This window comes from Prionailurus bengalensis, chromosome A1 (genome assembly GCF_016509475.1).
Source record: "Prionailurus bengalensis isolate Pbe53 chromosome A1, Fcat_Pben_1.1_paternal_pri, whole genome shotgun sequence".
NCBI classification, from domain to species: Eukaryota; Metazoa; Chordata; class Mammalia; order Carnivora; family Felidae; genus Prionailurus; species Prionailurus bengalensis.
The window spans coordinates 138,549,576-138,574,452 of record NC_057343.1 but is presented as its reverse complement, the minus strand read 5'-3'; the positions used below and the strand labels follow the sequence as shown (position 1 = coordinate 138,574,452).

Sequence of the window (24,877 nt, the reverse complement as noted above, 5' to 3'; positions counted from 1 at the left end):
AACTCACTGAACGAATAAATGACCTACTATCTAAAGGACAGTTAAGTACCCATAGAGTAAACATGGGAAAATAATTTGGAAATGACTGAAACTCCATTGATTCAACCCTTAGGGATTAAAGGGTTAGTTTTACATTCGACCTAAGGATTTTAAACCCTTAGCTCCACCACCTGTGCCCTGTTAAAATCTTATATAGCCTTTCAGATACCCTAGAAAGTGGGCCAACAAAGCATGGAGACACAGTATCACAGAAGTAAAGACGGAGAAAATTTCAAGGGAGAGGAAGTAGCCAGAGGCTCAAACACTGCTGAGAGGTTTCAGAAGCTAAGGGCTGAGAGGCAGAATTTGATTTGGTAAAAGGGAAGTTGCTCACTTTGTGATTTCCCACCTGCCTCAATTCCCTCATGTTGTGAAATGAGGAAAGAGAATCTTGTTCTACGAGCCGGACAGGAGCATTCCTTGTGATGGTGCGAAGATTGTGCTTTGAAAGAGTATTGGTTAGAAGTGCGTTTCGCTGCATGTAAGAGAAATCAAAACACAAAGTCTTAACCAAGTGGATTTTATTTTGCTTAGTTAAGGAGAAGTTTTGAGACAAGCCATGAAGAGCTGTTACAAATGTTGAAGGTAGGCATCAAGGACCTCCGGACCTTTGGCTGTTTATTCCACCATTCATCGTGTGTGGGTTTCATCCTCATGGTTGCAGAGTGGCTGCCCAGCCTCCAGCCATCATTCCTACCAAGAAGAAGAGAAAAAGACATGCAAAATTCCCATATTATCCGAGTCTATTTTCATCAGAAGCCCCCATCCTGTAGACTTTGCTTACAGGTCATTAGGCCAAATTGGGTGACACGGCTGCTCCAATGTGTAGAGGAGTCTGGGGATGTGAGTATTTTCACCTGAGCACATTGCCAGTCATTTCTTCTGGCAAGGGAGCAGAGAACCTATACTGGGGAAGCAACCAGCAGTATCTTCTGTGGGGTGATTATGTGAGAAAGGTTAGGCTTGAACATAGCAGCATGCAGCCTTCTTAGACTTATTACTTTTCTTTGTGAGAGACAAAAATATTAAAGCAATCCATTTGATTCTAATTCTAACAGGAAGTAAAGAATAAATCACCATCAGCCCCGGGCTAGTTTTCCTCATAAAATGGGGGGCACTTAGAGGGATCCACGTCCTCTAAACCTCTGTGTTCCAGCCCTTTTGGTCTTACCGACAGGGCCTCCTATTTTTTAAAATTAAATTCCACCTTGCAAAAGTAGTTGGAAAAATCCAAGCTCCGCAAGTTGCTAGGAGACCCGAGGGGCTTTATTGGGTGAGTGGTCTGGGGCCTGCGTGGCTGAATTTCTCTCTCCTGATGACAGACATGCCTGAAACGTGTTTAATCTCCAAAGCTGTGTGGACGTGGGCAGAGTTTCAGCTCTGAGCAGAGGGCGATCCCCCCATCACAGGCTGTGGCAAGTTCTCGGGAAGAGAAGCCACAGGCTGCCGAAGTACAGAAAAGGGTTTGCGACCTTCCTTCCATCAGGCGGCGACCCTGCTAGAGCAGTCCCATCTTCAAGAACCCTCTGCCCTCACCCTGTTAAGGCTTGCTCCCCGGGTTGCTATTCTCAGACCAGCGAGCTCCTGGGGGAAAGGGTCTGTGCGATGCAGCCTGTGGTCTCCGAGACGAGCCGTGGATGCCAGGATGGATCTGCTTTTCCTCCCAGCCACACCCTCCGCCTCCCCCCCCCCCCCCCGCGCCATCTTTCTGCCCTGTCTCCCTGCCCTTCCCCCCTCATTGCTGGAATGATATCTTTGTTAGCTAAATTGAGCACGTGCCAGATGCCCTTCATCTAAATGAGCAAGTGCTTTCTGGGACGCGGCCTGATGAAAGCATAGCCGAGCAGAGCTCCGTGAGCGCGCCAAACCCGGGCTGCCGGAAAGGAAAACCGTGTTATTTTAAGAGGACTGCGTGTGCCGGCTCATGGTCAGACACCAGGAAGAGGCAGAGTCGCGTAGCAGGATCTTCATTCCTGTGCAGCCCTCCCGGCCCGGCACCCTCCGGCTGCAGATGAGAGATGGCTCTGGGGAAATTCCATTCTGTAATTCATTTAAGCAGGATAAACAGAGCTCCCGCTCTGGAAGATTCGGCCCAGAGCACAAGGCGCTCGGCGTCTGCATGGGGTCTCGGATGTCCACGGGCACGCAGGAGTCAGGCGACCTGAGATGCAGCCGGCCCTGACACCAAAAAAGCCATCAGACCTGAGTAAGTGACTTCATCTTGGTCTGTCATCTGTGAAGTGATTCGAGTTGCATAGAGCCCTGAGGGCTGCAAAGGCTTTTAGAGTTTCCAGACATTTGATTTAAATTTCATTAAAGTGTTTTTCCAACTGTATATAAAAAAACAGACACAATCAAATATGACATGTGCCAAATTTTAACCCGCTAAAGACTGCCGACGTGTTCATTATGAGGCCATATAAACACCTCTTTGCGGGGAAACCTTGTAATAAAGCTGTCTTGCCATCTATCTAATCGAACAGTACCCCGAGGTTGCAAAGAAAGTTATCTTTAAAAAAAAAAGCCACACCCAATTGTTACCATGTGCAACTACTTATCTGAGTGCACATTTTTTCTTCTCAATATTGTGCAACCAACTAGTCCAGAGAGAGACTAGGTGCAGAGGCAGACCTGACTGATCCTATCCACCTAAGTTCAGTTTGGGGGGGTGGTTAAAATAGCCTTATTATACTCACGGGATAGCCTATAATTTAAGTTCTTTTTAACTTCAAAATGCATCCACAGGAATAAAACACTGCTCTTATTTTCTGTGGAGGTGTTCTAAACAGTTTGAAAATTGTTAGAGCAGAGACTGCGGAAGGGGCCTATTGCTTTCTGAGTTTTGGTGGCTGCGTGCCCAGCTCTGGGTCAGGCAGTCACCAAGACAGGATTCCTCAGGCCATGGGCAGCAGTGGGCAGAAGAGGTTGGGGGGGCTGGTGGTTAATGAAACTTTGCACGTATCCACTGTTCACTGGCAGAGCCCAGCCTTGGAAGGGGGTGCTGGTCATTTCTAGATTGCTGGAGATTCAGGAACCTACAAATGGGTACAGGCAAAGGTGAAGCTGTGGCCTAGACAGGCAGTGAGCACATCAGACTGGTTGCTGCAAAGTGGTTATGGGGCTGGGGGCGCCGTGGGGGGAAAGAACAGAAACTTGGGGACTTTTAAGAGAAAGCTCCCAGTGGGTAAAGCTTGGTCCTTAGTCCTCGCTGCTGATTTTGAATAATTATCTGTGTAGGACTTCAGGCAGACTTGCTGTCTCTTCGGCCAGGAGAACCTTGTTACCTGGGTATTTGATTCCCTCTCCGTTGGGAACTACAAAGAGCACAAATAATCCCCCACCACTGCCCCTTCTTTCATTCAGCTAGCAGTTGAGACAGTGGTTCTCACAGTGTAGGAATCCCCTGGAGAGCTGGTCAACCTCCAGATTTCTGGCCCCTCCCCCACTCAGGGATTCTGATTTAGTAGGTTTAGTAAGAGACCTGAGAATGTTCATTTCTTGCAAGCTCTCAAGTAAGCCTAATGCAGCTGATCCCTGAACCGCACCAAGTAGCACTGATTTCAATAGTGATGGGACACTCACTACATTCAGCATGATACAGGGGGCCACAGAAGACAAAACAGGAAATCCTCAGTTGAATAAAGGGAACTGGAAGCCCTCTTTCATCATCGTGATCAATCGGAGATTTAAAGAGAAATCTTCAGTTGGGATCCACAGAGGATAGAGGGGAGAAATCGCAGGGACATGGAGAAATAAGACAGGGTCCTGGCCTTTGACCTATAGTCCATATAGTTGTCTACCCCAGAGAACAAAATGAAGATGAAAAGCAAATCCAGGTCAAGAGCACACTCTTGCAAAATGAACACGAAAAGTGAGAGAGAAAGCAAAAGTGCTTCGAAAGCATTCTCCAAGTTGAGGCTAACAGGCCATGGTTATCTGAGCAGCGTGATGAGGTGCTTTCTTGAAAGCTCTGTTGGGAGGAGGGGCGTTCATGTGATGCCAAGAGCAAATCTTACCCAATGGCTGCAAAGAGAGCCAGAATCTGTCTCTTCGCAGACCACTGACTCCCTCCATTTTCTTTACACTTCTCTTATTATTCCCACAAGGAATACCTTTCTTTGGCCAAAGAGTTGCCATGATATCTCCCTGTCCCCCTCATAGGTTTAAAAGGTATGCTTAACAGGATCTCCTATGCAGCTGCTGTTCTTTGATATAGCAGCTGAGAAAGAAAGGGCTCAGGACAGATCTTTTGCCAACATGGTGGTGAGTGTGGCTCTGTTATTTTCAAATTTGCTGCTAAAATGCCATATCCAACCTTTTGAAAGAGACACACAGATGGCCTGTAGTTCAGGATGCTGTGTGTTGTGGCTACAGTTGGGGAAATCATATGACTCATTTGTATAAACTTAATAAACTATTTTTTTCTCTCATAATGTAGCCATAAGCATTAATTACAGCGTAGAAGTATATGTATTTGGACCTATAAAATCCTCCTAACCAGCCAAAGCAAAAGGAAAAACTATGGAGCATTTGGAACTTTAAAAATGAATTTTTGAAATGACCCTATTGGAATGGAGCATTTTTGCTTCAGCAGAGTTGGACTCCAAAAAGGAAAACAAAGACTAAGACATAAACCAAATTGCTTTTAAGAATTATCCTGTGGCAAGGTTATTTATTTTACTTGGAAAAACCAACATAGAATGTGTTTGCACTGAGTGATCCATATTTACATGTGGTGGAGATAGTACTCAACTTAGTACAAAAGCTCATTTGAAGCCAGCGTTAGGAACTAAGAATACATTTTCTCATAGACAAAAAAAATTGTCATACATGGTGGAAAAAATGTGGGATGGGCACACATAAGGCTACACAGCCCATGATTAAGCTAAAGAGCAGGTCAAAGGATGCTCACCTGGGTAATGGAGCCCCAACCTTCTGAACAGGAATTATGGGGACAGGAGACTAGGCAGAGAAAAGTGACACTTCCACCTTTGCTGGGTGCCTGAGTGTTGGAAATGGATGTTTCATTTCCTCAAGAAAATGCGTTTTTAAAAAATGTTTATTTATTTATTTTTGAGAGAGTACAAGCAGGGAAGGGGCAGAGAGAGAGAGGGAGACACATAATCTGAAGCAGACTCCAGGTTCTGAGCTGTCAGTGCAGAGCCCGACGTAGGGCTCAAACCCACGAAGTGTGAGATCATGACCTGAGCTAAAGTTTGACACCTAACTGACTGAGCCACCCAGGCGCCCCTCAAATAAATGCATTTTTTTTTTCAACGTTTTTTATTTATTTTGGGGACAGAGAGAGACAGAGCATGAACGGGGGAGGGGCAGAGAGAGAGGGAGACACAGAATTGGAAACAGGCTCCAGGCTCTGAGCCATCAGCCCAGAGCCCGACGCGGGGCTCAAACTCACGGACCGCGAGATCGTGACCTGGCTGAAGTTGGACGCTTAACCGACTGCGCCACCCACGCGCCCCTAAATGCATTTTTATTGAGTATCCTGTGTGCCAGACATCATGCTGGGGTGAAGGGTTGTCATGGGCAAGACTGAAAGATCCCTGCCCTTAGGGAGCAAATATTTTAATGGGGAAGATGGATGATTTAATAAAGAATTATAAGTGGGAGCTTCTGAAATCATAGGAGCCCCTGACTCAGACTTGAGGTATGAAGGAAGGCTTCCCAGAAGAGGTGACATCTAACATGAGACCTAAAGGGTGAATAATGGTTAGCTAAGTGAGGGGGATCAGAGGGTCAAGGGGGAAAGAAGCCCTCTCCAATCAGAGGCATCTGTGTAGACAGAGTCCACAGTATGTGAGACAGCAGGCTGATGGGGGTAGGGGGAGAATGTGATGGCTTCCATTTTGGAAATGTTGACTGACAGGTCTGTGAGATGTAGGTTGTTGTGTAGAGAGTTGGGTAGGGATATGCAGCTCAGGAGGGCGGTCTGGGCTTAGAGTACAGACATGGGAGGCATCTGCATGAGGCTAGTGAGAAGGGAGCCAGTCACCCAAGGAGAGTAGGACCAAAGAAGCCAAGAAAAAAGATCCAAGAAAGCAGAAAGAGCTCACTAGGGTCAAGGGCTTTAGAAAGGTCAAATAAGCCAACAACCAATGTCTCCATTGCATTTTGTCACAATGTCGCTCGGGCTAGACTGAGGTTGCTCGGAAGGCAGTGGAGGTGGGATCCAGCAGGCAGAAGACTTGGCACCAGATGGAAGGGCAGTGGGAGACGAGGGTAGACTGGGTGGGCAGGGTTCAGGCGGCCGCAGGGGCAGGGGCAGCGTGTAGTGCGGGAATAGTAGTGAACAGCTGAAAGAAAGCTAAGTGGAAGGAGGAAGGTGGTCTCGAGGTTTGAGGCGAGGGGGGAGTTGCTCTTTAGTTCCCTAAGCCTGCCTCTTTCTTCACCCCCAGAATGCCCACCTGCTTCCTTAATCTTCAAGCTGCGTCCTTCTAGCCCTCCCTGCCACTTTGCTCCCTTTACAGATCATCACAATTCTCACTCCTCAATCTAGCTGTTTAGGTATTAGACACCTGATTGAACAAATTTGTGCTCAGGTCAGAATGGCAGATGGCTCGTAACCCTATTTGAGGCATTTGCATTTCTGTGGAAAGGATCTTGGTCACCTAACTAAACCTCTGCTTCAAGGGTCTTCAAATAGAGGAACAAATGCAGCACACAGTTTTAGGCAGCGGGTCAGGATAACTATCTGGAGGCTGCCTCCAAGGGTACCTTTTACCCACAAAGCGATCCAAAGGACACATGCCAAGGAAACAGAAACGTCTGCAGAGAAGACCTTGTGCAGCCAGCTTCCTGATGTGGATGGAACAAGATGCCTGGAGCAAATTTCTGGATGCTCTCCCAGCTCTCCCTCTTCCAGGCGTGAGAATGGCCCAGAATCTGGAGATCACGGCTCCTGAAACAACCGATACAATGAAAGCCAGCAACCTAGCACATCAGCTTCCACTGGGTTAGGCTCACATTGGGTAGCACACATAAGGTATAAAGCAATGTACCGTGACAGTTGGAATTGACCTTGTAGACAGTGTCCACTGATGACAAAGTAATAATTTGCCATAAGTCAGCAGTAAAGAGCCCCTTATTTTGTCATCCGTTACTGCAGCCTGGGGCATTGGAACTGTGAAAATATGTTTAGGATGGAGAAGTCTTTATTCCTCCCTGTGAGCTGTATACAAAATGTGTGGGAGTGTGTGTGTGCTCCCTGATCCTTTGGGCCCCAGGGATCTACTAGCACAAAGAGAAACTCCACTTTTAATAACCCTGAAGTCTGTCAGCTTATGTCTTCAGATATGGAGTTCAAGATCTTTGTATCTTGAATCAGAAGCAATTTTTTAAACATATTTTATTGATTATTATTATTATTATTATTTTTTACATTAAAGAGAAACATGCTCATTGGAAGGAGCCTGGAAATCACAAAAAGGCCCCCAAACAGAATGAAAGTTATCTCTGATTCCAGTTCCCAGGGCTAGTCACTGGAGTCTATTTTGATCCATTTCATTTATGTCTTTTGCATTTCTCTTTCTGGGTCTCTGGCTCTCTCTGGTGCTCTCTCTCTCTCTCTCTCTCCCCCCCCCCTTTCATTAGGGATAGTATCTCTATATAATTGTGTATCCTGCCGTCTTAACTTAACTAAATCAGGAAATGTAAAAGCAGTAACAGACCTTTATATTTCCACATTGTCTCCTTTATTTCTGTCTATATCTTTCCCTCTCCCTTTGCCAGTATGTCTTTATTTTGGAGTATTTCCATTTTTTTCAAAGTTCAATTCAAAATGTAAAACAGTTTATGCTTTTTGAGTTTTATTTCCTCCTTACACTTGTTAAAATAGACCAGTAAAAAGAAAAGTTTTCCAGATTATGATAGATCCCCCTCCAACTATATAACTGGTTCAATTTAGAGTCTTAGGATAATGATCTGCCACCATATGTGGGTTATAACTTGAGGTTTGCATAAAAATATGTCTTGGATTAAGTGACTATGCCACAGTGCCGGGGAACTGGCTTGTTTCTAGGAAGTTCAATATGCCTGACTTTTGCTTGATGCAGTCGCTAGAGCTTTCTGATGAAGGCAAATAAAGCAATCAATTAGGGCTGTGACTTCAGGTGTGGTCTCTTCCCAATCGAGGTGTGCTCTGTGTTCAAAAAGCTTTTCTACAAAGGAGGCATAATGCCTCGGAAAGCAATTATCTTATTAAAGCCTACACTTGTCTGGGGAGCTGAGGTCAGCCACAAAGCCATTGGAAAAAAGAAGTTGTCTGCCATAGAAAGCAGTTTCTTTGCGGGGGGGGGGGGGGGGGGAGGGTCGGTATGAACAACTGTGCTTTTGAATTGAGTGACCATCCGAGACCACGAGCCCATGTCGATTAAACACAGAGCAAACCTCGGACGTGACCGCCCCCTTTCCCTTCAAATCACTCCCGTTTCAAAACAAAAACAAAAACAGAAATACTTTAAACTTAGCTTTCCAGAGCCAGTGCCCTCCCCCCAAACTGTCTGTTACTGCTTCTGCTTGGATTATTTTCATTTGGGTTGTGTTTTTCTGACCGAAGGCCAGGCCCTTGTCTTTGTGTATTTGTAAAGTGCCATGTCTACTTACTAGTCTTTAGAAATTACAGACAAAACCAGGAATGCAAGAGACACTGGCAGCTTTTCTGAACTGATACTCTGCCCGAGAACCAGAATGGAGTACTTTCATAAGGCAATATTGAAACATTCTCATTTCAAGAAACTAAATTAAATCTACATTTGCTGAAAATGAAACCATTGGCAAAGTGTCTGCCCTCCCCCCCCCCCCGCCCCCCCCCCACCACACACACATGGTTCGTTGTGATGCCATGTTAACGAACTGTTGTTTTTCGATCAGTATGAAAGGGAGCACATCCTTTCTGGCAAGTGAGGCTCATGACAATTTCATGACAATGATGGTTGAGTTTAGACTTCACGCCACCCTCTGTCCTTTTTGGTGCCACCTTCCTGGAGATCCAGAAGTTTGTTGGGCATGATGGTTTTCATCTTATGAGATGTATCTGGCTGTGTTCAAGTTGCAGAATTTAGGAGCCGTAGGAAAGAGAACCCATCATTGGAGAGACACAGAACTGTGAATATTTGGGTTCAGTTGATAGGTGCTATGAGGCCAGGTCAGCAGAGCAGAAACAACATGGAGGCAAAGTGGACAAAGCAGGATTCCTTCCTTCGTTCCTTCCTTCCCCCCTTCCTCCTTCCTTCCCTCCTTCCCTCCTTCCTTTTATCCTTCCTTCCTTCCTTTTCTTCCTTCCTTTGTTCTTTTCTTTCTTCTTCTTTCTGTCCCTCCCTTCTCCTTCCCTTGATGGAATTGGGTATAAAACATGGGGTCTATAAAATCTTTGTTTCTTAGAAATTTACTTCCTAGTTCTGTAGAAACAGTTGTATTAGATATTGTCTATGATTTAATAATATGCTTGTGAACTCAAAGATCTAAGCGCTGTATAAAATCAGCCAATTATGCTAAACTAGTATGTCTGCCTGTATTGTGCTTGTCATTAGCCTGCAAAGAAAGGCCTTTAAAACTGATACTTTAGAAAGCATTTGAGTGCATTTGTTTGGTATTGTTTTCTTTTTCAGTGAAGTTTAATTAGTACAAAAAATATCTTTCCTTCCCTTCCTTCTTTTTCTCTCTCACTTCTTTCAACTGAATTTTGTAACAAATCGACTTCCTCACTTTGACAATAGACGTGGCTTCAAAAAGGCAGAAATGACTTGAAAATAACGTTTGAGATCTCCGTGTCATGAACTTTCTTGCTTAACCAAGTTTGTAAAGCAATTCATATATCCGGTGTGGGTTGAACAACGGAATAGACCTTGAAGGGATTTGTGCCCAAACGTCCCCTCTTCCAGAGCACAGTGATGACCCCAAAGTCCACAGGGAAGCAGACCAGCCTAGCAAAATTCCTTGCAAGCTGGACTGTCCTAAAACGAGCTGGCAGCTTTGGGGCAGCCTATGTTACTAGAGTGCTCGACCAGGCCTAGTTGAGGCACAAGGAGGCCAGGAAACTTTCAGTTGGAAGAAGTGTATTGAATTTAATGACCCAGGCAGGAGCAGAGGTCACTGCAACAGAACTCTGAAACAAAATCATCCCACATGGAACACTGCTGTCTCTTTCTCTTTGAAAAAACCCAGGAAAGTCACAGGCAGAGCCAGAATATAAACTTAGAAATTTTACTTTTCATCTTAGGGATCGATAACTGAAATATTTAACAACATGCCCACCTCACAAAAATCAGGTTGGAAACTTAACGGTTAAGCTTTCATCACAGATTTTGTTCCAAATGTGCACTGTTGAGGAAAAGCAGTTAAAATATACGTTTTCAAACAATTGTGACTACTACAAGAGGGTTTTTTATGAGAACATTGTTTAATATAGTCACATTTCATTTCTAAAAATAGACAAATAACAAAATGACTCGCAGATGTTGATTTATGAGAAAAATAGTGAACTGTATAAACTGTAATGTATATGAAGGAAGGGTAGGGGCCCTCATTAAAAGCCCCTCCATAAAAAGTGCCTCCTGCTCTCTGACTTCCCAGGAAATTCCTAGTCCTGGCTGGACCCCCGCACGTGACGGACACCGGGACAGCAATTGATGATGACGCCCGCGTCCAGCCTAATGCTCTCTGACAGGAGGGAGCACAGGTAAGGGCAGATTTTCTGAGCTGGCAATTCTCACTAGGTGGTCTACATCAGAATCACCTGGAATGTGGCTTAAATGCAGATTCCCAGGCCTTGCCCCTAGAAACTCAGATTCCCTTTGGAGCCCAAACGTCTGCATGTTGAACTTGCACTCCAAGGCCTTCTGCTGCAGGAGGAACATGAACCACACCTTGAGAAATGCTCCCAGGGAAGCCATTTGCCCACTATCAGAATTGTGCCTGCAGTTTGGGGTTCACCCGGCCTTTCCAGTGGTTTCTGTTAACAGCTGAGGGAGTCTTTAATACACACGCTTTGGGGAGCCTCAAAGTCATTAGAGATGACCAAGCCCACATTATGCGTTGAGTCTGTAAACTGTTTACAATTAACATAAGCGTAATTATCTAGATCAGACTGCCATTAATAAAGTGCCATTAATAAAGTGGTCCTGGAAACACACCTAATCCCTGCTGAGCTATATTGTAATTACTGTCAACATCTTCAAGGCCCCTCCTGACTCAGCCCCACCCTAGTGTTCGTCCCTGGGAGATTGAACTTCCTGCCCCATTGCAGGAGGCGGTTGCCATGTGTGGGTGGAAGTGGTGGGTGCTATTGTGAGCAGAAGCTTTACAAGCCACCGTGTGGTTCTGCCCTCTCTCTTCCCTCCGCCAGTCCCACCCAGGAAGTGCTCCTTTAGTCTGCACCCGCGGGGAAAGACAGACGGCGGAACCCGCAGGTTCCAGGAGTGAGAAATAAACCCAACCTGCTTTACCTCCTGGAGCCCGAGGAGGTGTTTTGTACCACAGTGTAACTGGGTGAAACCGGCCACTAATACGTCATATGGCTGCTCATTAGCGCTGGTGAAATACTAAGCCGGGTGTGGCTAAGGGAAAGGTCTTGGTCCTCAGTGGGTCTGGGATTTTCTTTTGTCATCCGAATTCTTTGTGTTCCGCACCAGCGTGTGTGTTTCCTTTTAATGGCATATTTCGTGTTAACTGCGGAAAATTAGGAGTCATCTTGTAACGCTCAAAGTTCAGGGTTGCAATACCAGAACTTCATCAGCTGTATCTCTGTAAATTAATCCCTAATTGCCAAGAACCTAGGAAGTTTCCTCCACTTCCGATGTACTTTGCGGAGGGGCCTGGCACCAAATACCAATGAGCAGGACCACTTGCTGTATGTGGGGTTTTGCAGCTTCTTGTCTCACTTTCCGTGCCGAACGTGCTGTGCCTGTCTTAGTGTCTCCATGGAGCTGTGGCCATGAGAAATGGTGTTTACTTGCCTCCGCTTTGTGGTGAGAGGGAAAAAAGAATTCCACTTGAGACCATGCTTGGAGAGCTCCAGTATGGGCTTCACAGTATGTTCTGTATAACGTTATCAAATATCTCTGTGAAAACTGGTGTGTTATTGCTTAACCATTTCACGTCTCACCGTGTTAAGCCAGTGTCCTTGTGTTATTGTCAGAACACGCCCGTGAGTTCCGAAGGGTGGGAGAGAAAGGAGTGCGCTGTGCGAGCTCACTGAGAATTTTCCAGAGGCCACAACCCATCTTAACTCTAGGGCTTCTGGTACTGGGGGACCAACTTTTTCCGCTAATCACACCTCTATTTTGCCAGGTCAGCTTCCAGATTTCCTACATTGTGTTGGGCTCACGCCCTGGGGCTAGTTTAAGCATAGACAAAGGAATTTATTCAAAGCTAGTGGCTTGTATCTTGGCCTTAGAATGGCCTCGTAGCAGGAATTAGGGAATTGTTGGGAGCCAGCCCAAAGCCTCACCCTCCAGACGTCTCTCCAAGTGTCAGTCATCTCCACCTTCCCCTGCCCTTCAGCCCCTACGATGCCTACAGCTCCAGAATCCACAGGTTACATACAGTTCCAGCCTCAAGCACAGGAGGGACCGTTCCATTTAGTCTCAATTCTCATGCTCATCAATTAGGCAAATATTTATTGAACACTAACTATGTTCTAGTCACTGTTGTAGGTGCTTGGGATATGTGAGGGAATGAAGAAGATCCCTGTCGGGTGGGAGATGGGAGCCAGAATCATGTTCCATAAATATGGTTGTCAAAGGCCCAACTCCATAGATCTCAGTAAAAAGAGGTCATTGTCAGCTGGGCAGACACCTCAGAAGGTGACACTGGCACAACCAAAGAGACAACGCCAAATGGGAAGATTGTACCTTTTTAGTTCACCCACGAGGACATGATCTCATACAACGTTTTTCGTTCGCGCTCTAGCAGTGTGTTATAAGCCTTATGCTATCACTCCTTGTTGGTTTTCTTTCCTCAAAGCCGGGTTGGTGATTCATGCTATTAACTTCATTTCAGAGAAAAGCAAAAACAAAACGAACGGGGGCAATACAAGAAAGGAGTTAGATGAAGTCCGTGTTGGTTGGGCACCACTCCTAAGAATTCTCTGGAAGCCGACGGATTCCTGAAACATGGTCCAGTGACCACCAGAGTTCATTTCTGGAATGAATGAATAGTTTTCTTGCAGTGTCTCTCAAAGCTGTCCCAAAGCGACGCTATTTTTCTAACACATTCTATGCAGCTTTGTTTGCATTTTTGTGAACTAGATGGTGCCGTGGGCCACGGTTCTCAACCTTACTTCTTCTGCTCCTTGTGGCCGTGCAGCAGGCCTCCGGTTGGAGGTGTACAAAGCTATGGCATGAAGAGTTATTTTGTAACTGAAAATGTGTATTTGGCTTTGAGTGAAAACAACCAGACCCAGAACCTGAAAGGAGCTGTTTCAGCCGGACTGTGGGGACAGTGCAGCCAAGAGGCCAAGGAGAAGCAGGAGTGAGACTAGAAATGAGGGATTTACCTGACACTGCCACCGAAGTTGCCGGAAAATCCTGGAGACTCGTCTCACTGGAACATGCGGTGACTTCATCCCCTAACGGGTAGTTCCATTTAGAGAAAGAAGAAAACGGTTGCAAGTGGCAAGTGAGTCCAGTAAAAAGTGAGGATTTGCTGACCCCTGTCCCCATAGACAAACATTAACCCAGCAACACCCAAAATGCATGTGAGTCTCAGAGGTTCCTTCACAGAACATCACATGAGTGATTTCTGGGGAAGGGAGGAGGAAATTCCGGCAAAGAAGGTCACCCAGGCAAAGACCTAGAGGCAAGAAGTAACACACACAAACACAGTTGGAGGGGCCGTGCGTTATTTCCGGCTCATGTTGTAAGGTAGGGAATCCGAGGAACGAGGCTGGTAGAGGTGGACAGTGTTGTTTTTGTAGAGATTTGATTTTATTCTGTAGGTATAGGAAACCCTCGAATGGCCTGATTCGGATTTTGGCTGTTGTTGGGAGACAGTGTGAGTTTCTCACTTTTGTTGCACGTATTGCAAATGAAGTACTAACTGCCCTTTTGTTCTTTCAAGGATGTTTGTTCCAAGAATCCTAGCTTCCCAAGCAAACTTGGAAGATAGACGTAGTGACTCTCTGGAGCAAAGAGCAGGCAGCTTTGCTTACAGCCTGCTATAAAAAGATTCACCTTCCCTTGGGGCGACTATGTGGCTCAGTCATTTAAGCATCCAACCCTTAATTTTGGCTCAGGTTAGGATCTCACAGTCATGAAATCAAGCCCCATGTTAGGCTCTGCGCTGGGTGTAGAGCCTACTTAGGATTCTCTCTCTTCCTCTCCCTCTGCCCCTCCCCTGCTCGCATGCTCTCTCTCTCTCACTCTCTCAAAAAAATAAAAAAATGTTCAGCTTCCCTAAGCTTAGGGTTTCTCAACTGGGACAGAATCCCCCTGCATATGTAGCATCTGCCTGGGTCACTCCATGTTGCCCCTCTGGTTCTTGGGGAGGCAAGGGGAACTGAGATGAATGCTGCTTGCTATGCTGGGAGTTATTAAGTCCTGTGCATCTGACCCAGGAATCTTGTGTATTCTGTCAGCATCCATGAAACTGCTAGAATCCAAGCTAACTTGTTAGCTCACAAGTAGGGTAAATCCTAGAACCTGCGTGGCTCTCAACAGCTGTATGTTGGTCCAATAGTATGGAGGCTGTTGCAGTGACCCAGGTGAGAGATAAATTCCTTAGCTGGGACTATGAAAGTAAGTATGGAGAGGAGGCAATAGATCCCAGAAATACTTAGAAAGCAAAATTGATGGGACTTGTGATGGTTTGGGATTGGAAGAGTTGGCGAAGGAGAGAGGTCATAGATGATTGCAACTTCTAGCTTGAATGTTTGAGTCACTGCTGGAGCTTCTGACTACGAGGGTGTTAGAGAAGGAATCTGGCTTTGGGAATGGAATGAAGAGTTCAGTTTTATACAGGTTGCCAACCTTTGAGGTGCTTGTGGGACCTTTGGGTGCTTTGAGGTGCTGATGGCCAGAAGACCTTACCGGTGCATGTATGAAACTCAGGGAGAGATGCCAGAACTGTCCGAGACTTGGGAGGCCCCAGCATAAGACTGGTGTGGTATCCAGCCTCCAAGATGGCTCCTAATGATCTCTGCCTCCCAGTATTTGTTCTCTTGTGTCGTTTGTCCTTCATTGTATCAGAACTGGTCTGTATAAGCAGTAGAACACAGCAGAAGTGATGGGGTGTGACTGCCAAGCTTAGGTCATAAAAGACACTGTGGTTTATGCCCTGGTCTCTTTCCCGATCACTTGCCAGAGGGGAAACAGGCTGCCACATAGAGAGGTCCCTGTGAATGAGCGACTATGGAAGCAGATCCTCCAGCCCCAGTTGAAACTTCAGAAAACCACAGCCCTGGCTGACACCTTGACTGCAACCTCCATGAGAGATCTTGAGCCAGAACCACCCAGTTGGGCCAGTCCCAGGTTCCTGACTCTGAGAAAGCAATTATGTGAGACAATGAACGTTTGCTGTTTGAATTGCTAAATGTGGGGGTAATTTGTCACGCAGCAATAGAGAACTGATACAAGTGGTAACTAAGTTGTGATCTCCTTCATCCCCTTTCACTCTCAGCAGATGATCCCCATCCCTGGATTCATAGAACCAATGATGCCAACAGGCTGCAACTTTCTCCGCACCCCCCCTTCATTACTCTCACCTCTAAACATATTAGCTCTGCACTACATTTCCCTTCCCTCTAGTCTTAAAGAAGACTCACCTGTCTGCCCTTGCAGCAAAATAAAGGCTTTTCCACTCTACTCTGTGTATTAATTTCCCGGGGCTGCCATCACAAAGTACCACAAACTGGGGTGGCTTGCAACAATGGAAACGTATTCTCTATAGTTCTGGAGGCCAGAAGTCTGGAATCAAGGTGTTAATAGGGTCATCCTCTCTCTGAAGCATCCAGGGAAGGATGCGTCCCTGGCCTTCTTCTTGGCCGGAGAGTTGGCCAGAAATCCTTGGCCTGCAGCTCTGCTATCTGCACATGACTGCCTTCTCTCTACAGCTGCCTCCTCTCTTCTTCCAGGGACACCAGTCGTACTGGACGAAGGACTCACCTTACCCCAGTATGACTTCATCTTAATTTGTGCCTTATTTATATCTGCAACAGCCATGCTCCCAAAGAAGGTCACATTCTGAGTGTCCAGGAGGTAAGACTCCAACATCTCTTCTTGGGAGCACAGTTCAACCTATAACACTGTACAAACGGGGGACCACAGACCATTCCTAGCTCTCATCTAACTGGCTCCCCTGTAGCCGAATCTGACACCGCTGACCACACTCCACTCAGAAGCTTCCCCCTGCCCCCGCCCCGGGTCCTTGGCTTTCAGGGCACCGCGCTCTCCATCCCACTGACATGGCCACTCCTCAGTCATCTCTTCTGGCTCCTCCTCTTCCACCTGTCTCTGCCATTGAGTTCTCTGGAGTTCAGTATTTGGCCTTCTTGTCTTCTAAAGCTGTACTCTATGGCTGGGTGAACTTATAGCCTCAAAAATGCAGCAGAACCTCTCTGTTTAGTCCGGGCAATGATTCTGAGTCCCAGACCCATGTGTCCAAATGCCAGTGAGTTAGAGGAACCTCAGAAGCCACCTGTCCCAAACTGACCACGCTCTTGATTTCCCCCTCTATACTTTTTCCCCTCTTGTAATTCCCTTTCTCTGTGAATTGTTCCCCTGCCACTGGGCCCCCAAGTGAAATGTCTCGGGCTTTTTATTGTTTTCCTGTCCTGTGCCCGAGTCACATGACTCTTACCTCCTATAGAACTCCTGGATCTGGTCCCCCTGGGTCTCCTTCGGCCTGGATTGGGCCCCCATCACCTGTCATCAGACCAAGGCCATGCTCTCCTTACTTGTCTCCCACGCCCCGCCCTGCCCTCACTCAGTCTTCCACACTGCTGCCAGAATCTCCTCATAACTGATCTCATCTGACCTTCTTCTCAAACTCCTCAGTAGGGCTTCTTTGCCTTCAGGATACGATCCAAAAATTTCTCCATGGCCACAGGGCCTGTCACTAGATTCTGACCCTGGCTGTCCTCTGAGGCCCACCTCACACTAATCTAATCTCTTGTCCCTCCTACCACTTAGCCCAATCTCTAGCCACACCAGATGACTTCATTCAGACATGCTGAGTTCCTTCATGCCACGGTGGGGGGGGGGGGGGGGGGGGGGGGGGGGGGCTCTGCCTTCTCTCTTTGCTTCAAATCTTGGAGAGGCGACCTTGCAAATGCACCTCTCAGACCTCCCACTACAAAATAAAATTGTCTTTGTTTGCAGATGACATAACTGTCTATGTAGGAAATCTCAAAGAATCAATAAAAACAAAAACGAAAACCAAACAAACAAAACCCCTTGAAACTAATAAGCAGCCATAGCTGAGGGGCAGAGCATAATGTGACTGTATAAAAGGTTTATCCCTGGGGCGCCTCGGTGGCTCAGTCAGTTGAGCATCCAACTTCGACTCAGGTCATGATCTCACGGTTCGTGAGTTCAAGCCCCGCATCAGGCTCTGTGCTGACAGCATGGAGCCTGGAGCCCACCTCAGATTCTGTGTCTCCCTCTGTCTGTCCCTCTGCCACTCATGCTCTGTCTCTTGCATTGTCTCAAAAATAAATAAACGTTTAAAAAAATTTTTTTTTTTAAAGTTTATGTCTGAGGCTTCCTTGTTCACTATCAGGCAGTCCTAGTAACTCCTCCTCTGGCCCTTTAACATACTTGTACAGACCTGTGTTCCAGCACTTTCCACACTGTGAGGTCATGACTTGCTGACTTGTTAGCACCCCACCTGGTCTGCCAGGTCCTTGTCTGAAGAGATGTGGCTCAGACCCTTCTTTGTTCCGATCCTCCACGCCTTTCCCAGTGCCTACAAACCCTGAATTGTTGGTTGAGTGTTGGGCTCCTGAAGAAAGAGAGGGCTTCCAAAAGCCACTTGGTAAAAATCTCATTTCACCTACTATTTTCTTTTTCTTCTTCTTCTTCTTTTTTAACGTGTATTTTCTTTTTGAGAGAGACAGTGAAAGACAGAGGCACGAGCAGGGGAGGAGCAGAGAGAGAAGAAGACGCAGAATCCAAAGCAGGCTCCAGGCTCCGAGCTGTCAGCACAGAGCCCCATGCAAGGCTCGAACCCATGTACTGTGAGATCATGACCTGAGCTGAAGTCAGACACCCAACCGACTGATCCACCCCAGGTGACCCTCACCTACCATTTTCCAACAAAAGCTCTTTTTGCTAAAGGAAAGGGGCAGTGCATATGATAGTCTCAGTGGGGGCCCTTCTCTCTTGAGAAACGTTCTTTTGCTTCATTCTTCAGAAACCTCAAAATCTGTGCTAGAACCAACTGCGCTAGGCCAGTACGTTTCCATTTGCTATGTCGAATCATCTTAGAGACGGCCGGCAAACGATTAGAATTCAGCCCCCAATGTCTATATGACAAATAGATGACATCACATCACATCTGGATTCAAACAGCCTCAGTCCTAATGTCAACAAAGTGGCTTTTGATATGATTTCATGCTGTATGGAAAACTGTTGCCAAGTGCCGTAACAGACGAACCGCCAAATGGCCTCAAGAAGAGGAATGTGCCGGCAATAATGGGTCTGTGTTGATGTGGAAGGAGCGTCATGGGGGGACCTGGAGCCCGTGGGAGCAGGTGATACGAGGAGAGTGAAAGCGGAAGTGTGCCGTGTGCAAATTCATTCACTGGCCCTGTCCTGGCCGGGGCTCTGAGTCGGCAAGCGGCAAGCATATCTGCTATGCTCACCACCAGGGGATTTACCTTTTGCAATTCAAGGTGGTAGAGGGGGAGGAGAAGGCCTGTGTGGGGATCACCCTTGTGAGGGGGAGGCTACTTTCTGGCTATCTCCCAGTTTCCTCTCCGTGGTATTTCAGGCCGAAAGTAAGACAAGTCTGTCTCCTCCTTCCTCCTAAATCACTCACTTTTGTCCTTTTTACTTAGAATCGCTTTTTTTTTTTCCCCTTAAACTACCTCTTTGCAGTACGTATTAAGCATAGAGGAAAATGAGCTTCTCACCAAATGAATGGATGCTTTTTTAGAGCAATAACCTGAAACACAGTATTGTATGACATAACACATTGCCCCACATCGTGTCTACCTGAGGTGAACTCTGAGTGCTGGGTAGTGTGTGCCGGGGCGGGGGAGGGAGGGTGGTCTTCTTCTCTCTGGGAACCTCATTACCAATGGCACATAAGCGAGTGTTTCGTGAATTTTTGGATGAATAAATTGTATTCACTTTTACTTTACCTGCAACAAACTTAAAAATTAAGACTCGTTTTTGGAGTGCCTGGCTGGCTTAGTCAGGGGAGCATGTGACTCTTTTTTTTTTTTTAATTTTTTTTTTTCAACGTTTATTTATTTTTGGGACAGAGAGAGACAGAGCATGAGCGGGGGAGGGGCAGAGAGAGAGGGAGACACAGAATCGGAAACAGGCTCCAGGCTCTGAGCCATCAGCCCAGAGCCTGACGCGGGGCTCGAACTCCCGGACCGCGAGATCGTGACCTGGCTGAAGTCGGACGCTTAAACGACTGCGCCACCTAGGCGCCCCGGGAGCATGTGACTCTTGATCACAGGGTCGTGAATTTGAGCCCCATGTTGGACCTAGAGCTTACTTAAAAAAAAATAAAGACTCACTTTTCATTGGCCGACTGGATTATATCGGAGACACTTCCCCACCCCAGAAGTTTATGAACACCCAGCAATGAAAATTAAGTTTATTTCAAAACACAAAGACTGCAAACCTGCTGAGCAAAATAAGACTCTTCTCCCCACCCAAATGTAAATTTTCGTCTTACTCAATCCTTATTGTCTGACAGGGATGGTTTTTCCATTCCCGTTGGTTGTCTGTAGCACACTGCTTGCCCCTTGGTGTATCTTTGTGTATCTTTGAGAGTTAACTAAACCCTTTATTGGTAGGTTTAGACACATATCTTATTCTAGACCTTGCAAGAAGATTTGGCCCAATTTAAAAATTGATTGTCATGAAATAAATGAGTTTTTGGACAGCTTCTTCTCTCTTAAAATCCTAATCCACCACTTTAAAATGTGAAAGGACCTCACATCAAGAAGTCATGGGAGCTCCTTAGAGCCCAATTTAAACTTTCTGTTAGCGTCAATTAGGAGGGGTTGTTAATGCGTCTCTACAACACTGATTTATTTAGAGAATATCATATGTTTGAGAGCTGCCTTGGCAAGGAACTCTGCTAAACACAGAGATACACGCTCCATGCCCACTGGGCTCACATAAAAGGGAAAAAATACGCAATAGGGGTTTACCTCAGTGGGGTGAGGCTTGATGTTTTCCAGATGGTGACACCACAAGTGAGTTCAATAGAAATATCTTTAGAAAAAGATGCTCGAATATTAAATAAGCAATGAATATACATCAAGCCCTGATCTGCTGCGTCTCTTGACATCTGGGCTGGGAGTGCCTCTTGTCCCCAGCTGCAGATGGGGTGGTCTCCTCTGGCAGTGGGAGGCCCCATTAGATTTCCCATTAGGAAGATTATTCTGGCAGGGTAAATTCTAGAACTGGAACACTGTCCACAAATAGATTCAGGACTTTTCTTGGGATGAGGAAGGGGGAAAGAGAAGAAAGCTGCAAAGGAGAGATGTTTCTTGGTTGCACGAATGAAACTGTATGCCTCGTATGTGAAAGATCAGGCACTTCCTTCTAAATTTAGAGTAAGGTCAGTAAATCCAACAGTCAGAAAACATTAAATGGAGTTGGTCAAAATGGTGCTTATGAAATAGCTCGGAAACACGCTGACCAAGACTCTAGAGAGTCCTTGATAGGATAGGAGGTAACTGATGAGGAACACAAGTGACCTCTTTGGAGGCAGGGACAGGCAAGACGTCTGCCTTACCTTAGGCACTTCATAAGTCTACGTCCAGGGAAATCGAGGCCATGACCAGAGCCTCACCGTATTACCTGCTCTGCCACTCCGTGTGTGTTTGTGTGTGTGCGCGCGCGTGCGCGCATGCTGTGCCCTGGCAGATGGCGGTCAGGAGGCCCCGGAAGAGGAGGTGGAGGTGGGGAGGTCCTTGGCCTCCAGCACTGCTGCCCTGGGGCCTGCATGATCCCCTTCCACCCTTACTAAGAAGGCATGAGGTCTCTTCCAGTTTGGGCCAAAGTATATAGAACGTTCCAGATAAATGAGTACTGCCAAAATATTGGGTTTTGGTATCAGGCAGTATCAGTGGACGGTTTTAGAGATGTGTGCTAGTGAGTGCAACCAACGACTCCAGCCCTGTTCCCCTCAGAAGCAGTGCCAATAAAGTTTTAAGCCTCATCCACGTGAGACAGAGCCAGAAATCTTTCAGTCTTCATACCGTCACTGATGGAGTGACATTTTAAATTTGTTTTTAATTCTTTTTCTATTTTTAAGTTTGTTTATTTATTTAGAGAGAGCTGGCGGGGGTGGGGGTAGAGAGAGAGAGGGAGAGAGAGAGAATCCCAGAGCCTGAGGTGGGTCTCGAACCCACCAACCACGAGTTTATGACCTGAGCCAAAATCAAGAGGTAGAGGCTTAACTGACTGAGCCACCCAGGCACTTGGATATTTTTTTTTTCCTTGAGAGACAGAGAGAGCATGCGAGTGAGCGTGGGGGAGGGGCAGAAAGAGAGAGAGAGAATCCCAAGCAGTCTCCCTGCTGACAGTGTGGAGAGCCCCATGTGGGGCTCGATCTCACAAACCATGAGGTCCTGACCTGAGCCGAGATCAAGAGTCTGACCTTAACCGATGGAAGTACTCAGACACTCTGATGAATTGACATTTAAAGACCTACTGAAATGTCTTTGAAATCCTGATGTCTGCCAGTATTTCCCAAACTTGCCTTAAAATGAAAATTACCTGGGGGCACGTGGGTGGCTCAGTTGGTTGAGCATCTGACTCTTGATTTTGGCCCAGGTCCTGACTTCAGGGTGGTGGAATGGAGCCCTTCATCCAGCTGCATGCTGAGCATGGAGACTCTCCCCTTCTCTCTCTTTATCTCTCTCTCTCTCTTTCCCACTGCCTCTCTCCCCTGCTCGCTCGCTCTCTTAAAAAGAAAAAGATGAAATTTACCTGGACTGCTCCTTAAACCACAAATTGCTGGGCTCCAACCCTAATTTAGTGAGATAGAATTTTCTGGAAAAGAGACATGATCATCTACATATTTTACAAATGCTCCAGGTGACACTTAGCATCAGGGTTCTCAACCCTGAGGGGTTTTGAATAATGCCGGTGCCCAAATTCTGTGCTTCAATGGTCCAGCAGTTCATATGTGGGACAGGGCCCAGCAATCGGTGTGTTTTCCTTGGGTGATTCTGATAAGCAGTCAAGGATTACTCTGAGGCACAGTGTTTGCCTTAGCTCCAACTTACAAGCTGTGGAGTCAGATTACCTGTGTTTGACTCTGGTCCATGTGGTAGCTTGCTCCTGTGCAGCTCCAGACGATTCATGCAACTTCCCCAAGCTTCGGTCTCAACTCTAACGTAGGAGCCACAATATGACTTATTTCCTGCCGTTTATTTTGAAGATTAAAGAGATAATTGTGTAAAATTCCTGGCACATTGCAAGCACTCAGTAGATTTTAGCTTGATGAATTTTACACGTGCCTCTGTGTTAAGAACTGGCAACCCAGAGATGGATAAGAGGTGACCCTTCTGCCCTCAGGGAGTTCGCCATCTCTGGGGAGAGGCAGGCATATGCCATAGGAGCAATATGAACAAAGTATGTTGAGCTCAGAGGGGCTGGTCAGTTTCACTGGCTGAAGAAAGCAGCATCAGGAACGTGCACGGGAGGTGACATTTGAAGAATGAGGACTATCTAGCTTGACTGAGAAGGTGACAGGCAGGCAATCCCAGTGAGAGAGCAAAATATGAGAGCAGAGAGGGTGCATGGTGTCTCTGGAGATGGGGCTTCAGAGTGGCTGGGCTTAGTGTTCAGGAGATGAGCCTAAGAGGCAGATTAGAATCCAGTTATGATGTCCCATAAAGGCTGTGTGGAGAGCTTGGCTCTTTTGTCAACAGGACCAGTCACCAGAGAATTTTGGTTTGATCAGTGATATAACTGGATCTCTCTTTTAGAACCGTAATCCTCACAGAAGCATGCAAGATGGGAATGCAGAATAGGGGATATGGGAGGCAGGTGAAGTCTGAAGTGGAAATGTCATTAATTCATTCAACAATTCATTGGAGTGCCTACTTCTGCCAGATACTAGATGTTGATCTACAGCAGTGAATAGGCCAGGGTCACTGCCCTCACCATTAGCGAGCGGGTGGTTACAATAGTCCAGATGTGTGATGGGGAGGTCTGCTGGGAACAATATTTTTTCCTTGGGGGAAAAGTAATCCAGATGAGACTAACACATCAGAAGAAGAGGGAGACTGTTTAGCATCACATGGCACCAAGGGGACATGCATGGGAGACCACAGATCAGTGGTTCCCATTCTAAGGCTCCCAATGATAAGGAAGGTCTGTGAACTATTTTCAGTTGTTTGAAAAGCTGAATATAAATACTCACTAGGTGATTCGTATTAAGAATGCAGATGCTCCCAAAGTTGACTGTATTTGAATATAAGATCAATAAAGAGGTAATAAATCTTTAAAAAAAAAAAAAAGAATGCAGATGCTAACTATGCTGGCTACATGTGGCTGTGTAACAGACTAGCCCCAAACTTGAGCAATAACTGCCGACCTAAACAAACAACCATGTTATTGTATCTCACATCATGTGGAATTTAAGCTGGGCTTGGCAGGGCAATTCTTCTACCGCAGGTGGCGTTAACTGAGGTCATGAGGCGGTGTTGAGCTGGGCGTCAGTCTGGTCTAGAGGCTCCAAGATGGCTTCATTCACATGCCTGGCACCTTGATGAGGACAGTAGAGGGTGGGCCCTGCTGGGCCCCTAATTAGACTTCTTCTGTGGCAGCTGATAGTTCCAAAAGGCCTCCAGGAGGAAACGGCTGGTTCTCTTAAAGGTTCAGCTGAGAACTTGCATTGCATCACTGTGCTACATTCTGTTGGTCCAAGTGTCATAGGACGGTCCAGATACAAAAGAAGGGGAAATGAGAAGATTATCAAAGAACGTGCAGCCATTTTTAATCCAACCCATCGGTTAAAACTGGTTGTCTCTTTGCCTTTAAAAGCTGGGATTGGGGCGCCTGGGTGGTTCAGTCTGTTAAGCGTCTGTCTGACTTCAGCTCGGGTCATGATCTCGTGGTTCGTGGGTTCGAGCTCCGCATCAGGCTCTGTGCTGACAGCGTGGAGCCTGAGCCTGCTTGGGATTCTGTGTCTGCCTCTCTCTCTCTGCCCCTCCCCTGCTCATGCTCTCTCTCTCTCTCTCTCTCTGTCTCTCTCTGTCTCTCTCTCTCTCAAAAGTAAACTTAAAAAAGTCATAAAAGCTGGGAATATACTGTCCTAAATTTTAATTGAAGCTAGATGCCCTAAGTTATATAAGCATAAGACAGTATCAGCAGTAATGTCTGATTGATTCAGATGGACAAAAATTTATCAAAATGTGAGGCCCTTGGAAATATAATTCCCCACCATGGCATACCAGCCCCTGCCTATCTCCCCACAACTTGTGCTACTTGTCTCTCACTGTGGCCCAACCAACATACCTTCTTTTAGTTTCTTGATCTCTCCAAGCTTTGTCCCACAGTGGGGTCTTTGTGCATGCCTTCTTTTCTTGACCAGCCCATCTAGGTAGTCTGCTCATACAATCCTATGATCTCAAGTCATTCTCTAAGACTGCCCTGTGTATGCGCCTCTTAGTTTTTATCACACC

General features: G+C 46.4%; 1 long non-coding RNA gene across 1 annotated transcript; it reads right to left on the bottom strand.

The window, feature by feature from the left end:
* Nucleotides 1-543: 543 nt before the first annotated feature.
* Nucleotides 544-13,703, bottom strand: LOC122489715. The gene is made up of 3 exons (XR_006298978.1): nucleotides 13,550-13,703; nucleotides 6,772-6,955; nucleotides 544-732 (listed from the first exon to the last, which is right to left on the bottom strand). It is a non-coding gene; the product is annotated as an uncharacterized LOC122489715 (long non-coding RNA).
* Between the last annotated feature and the right edge of the window lie 11,174 nt (nucleotides 13,704-24,877).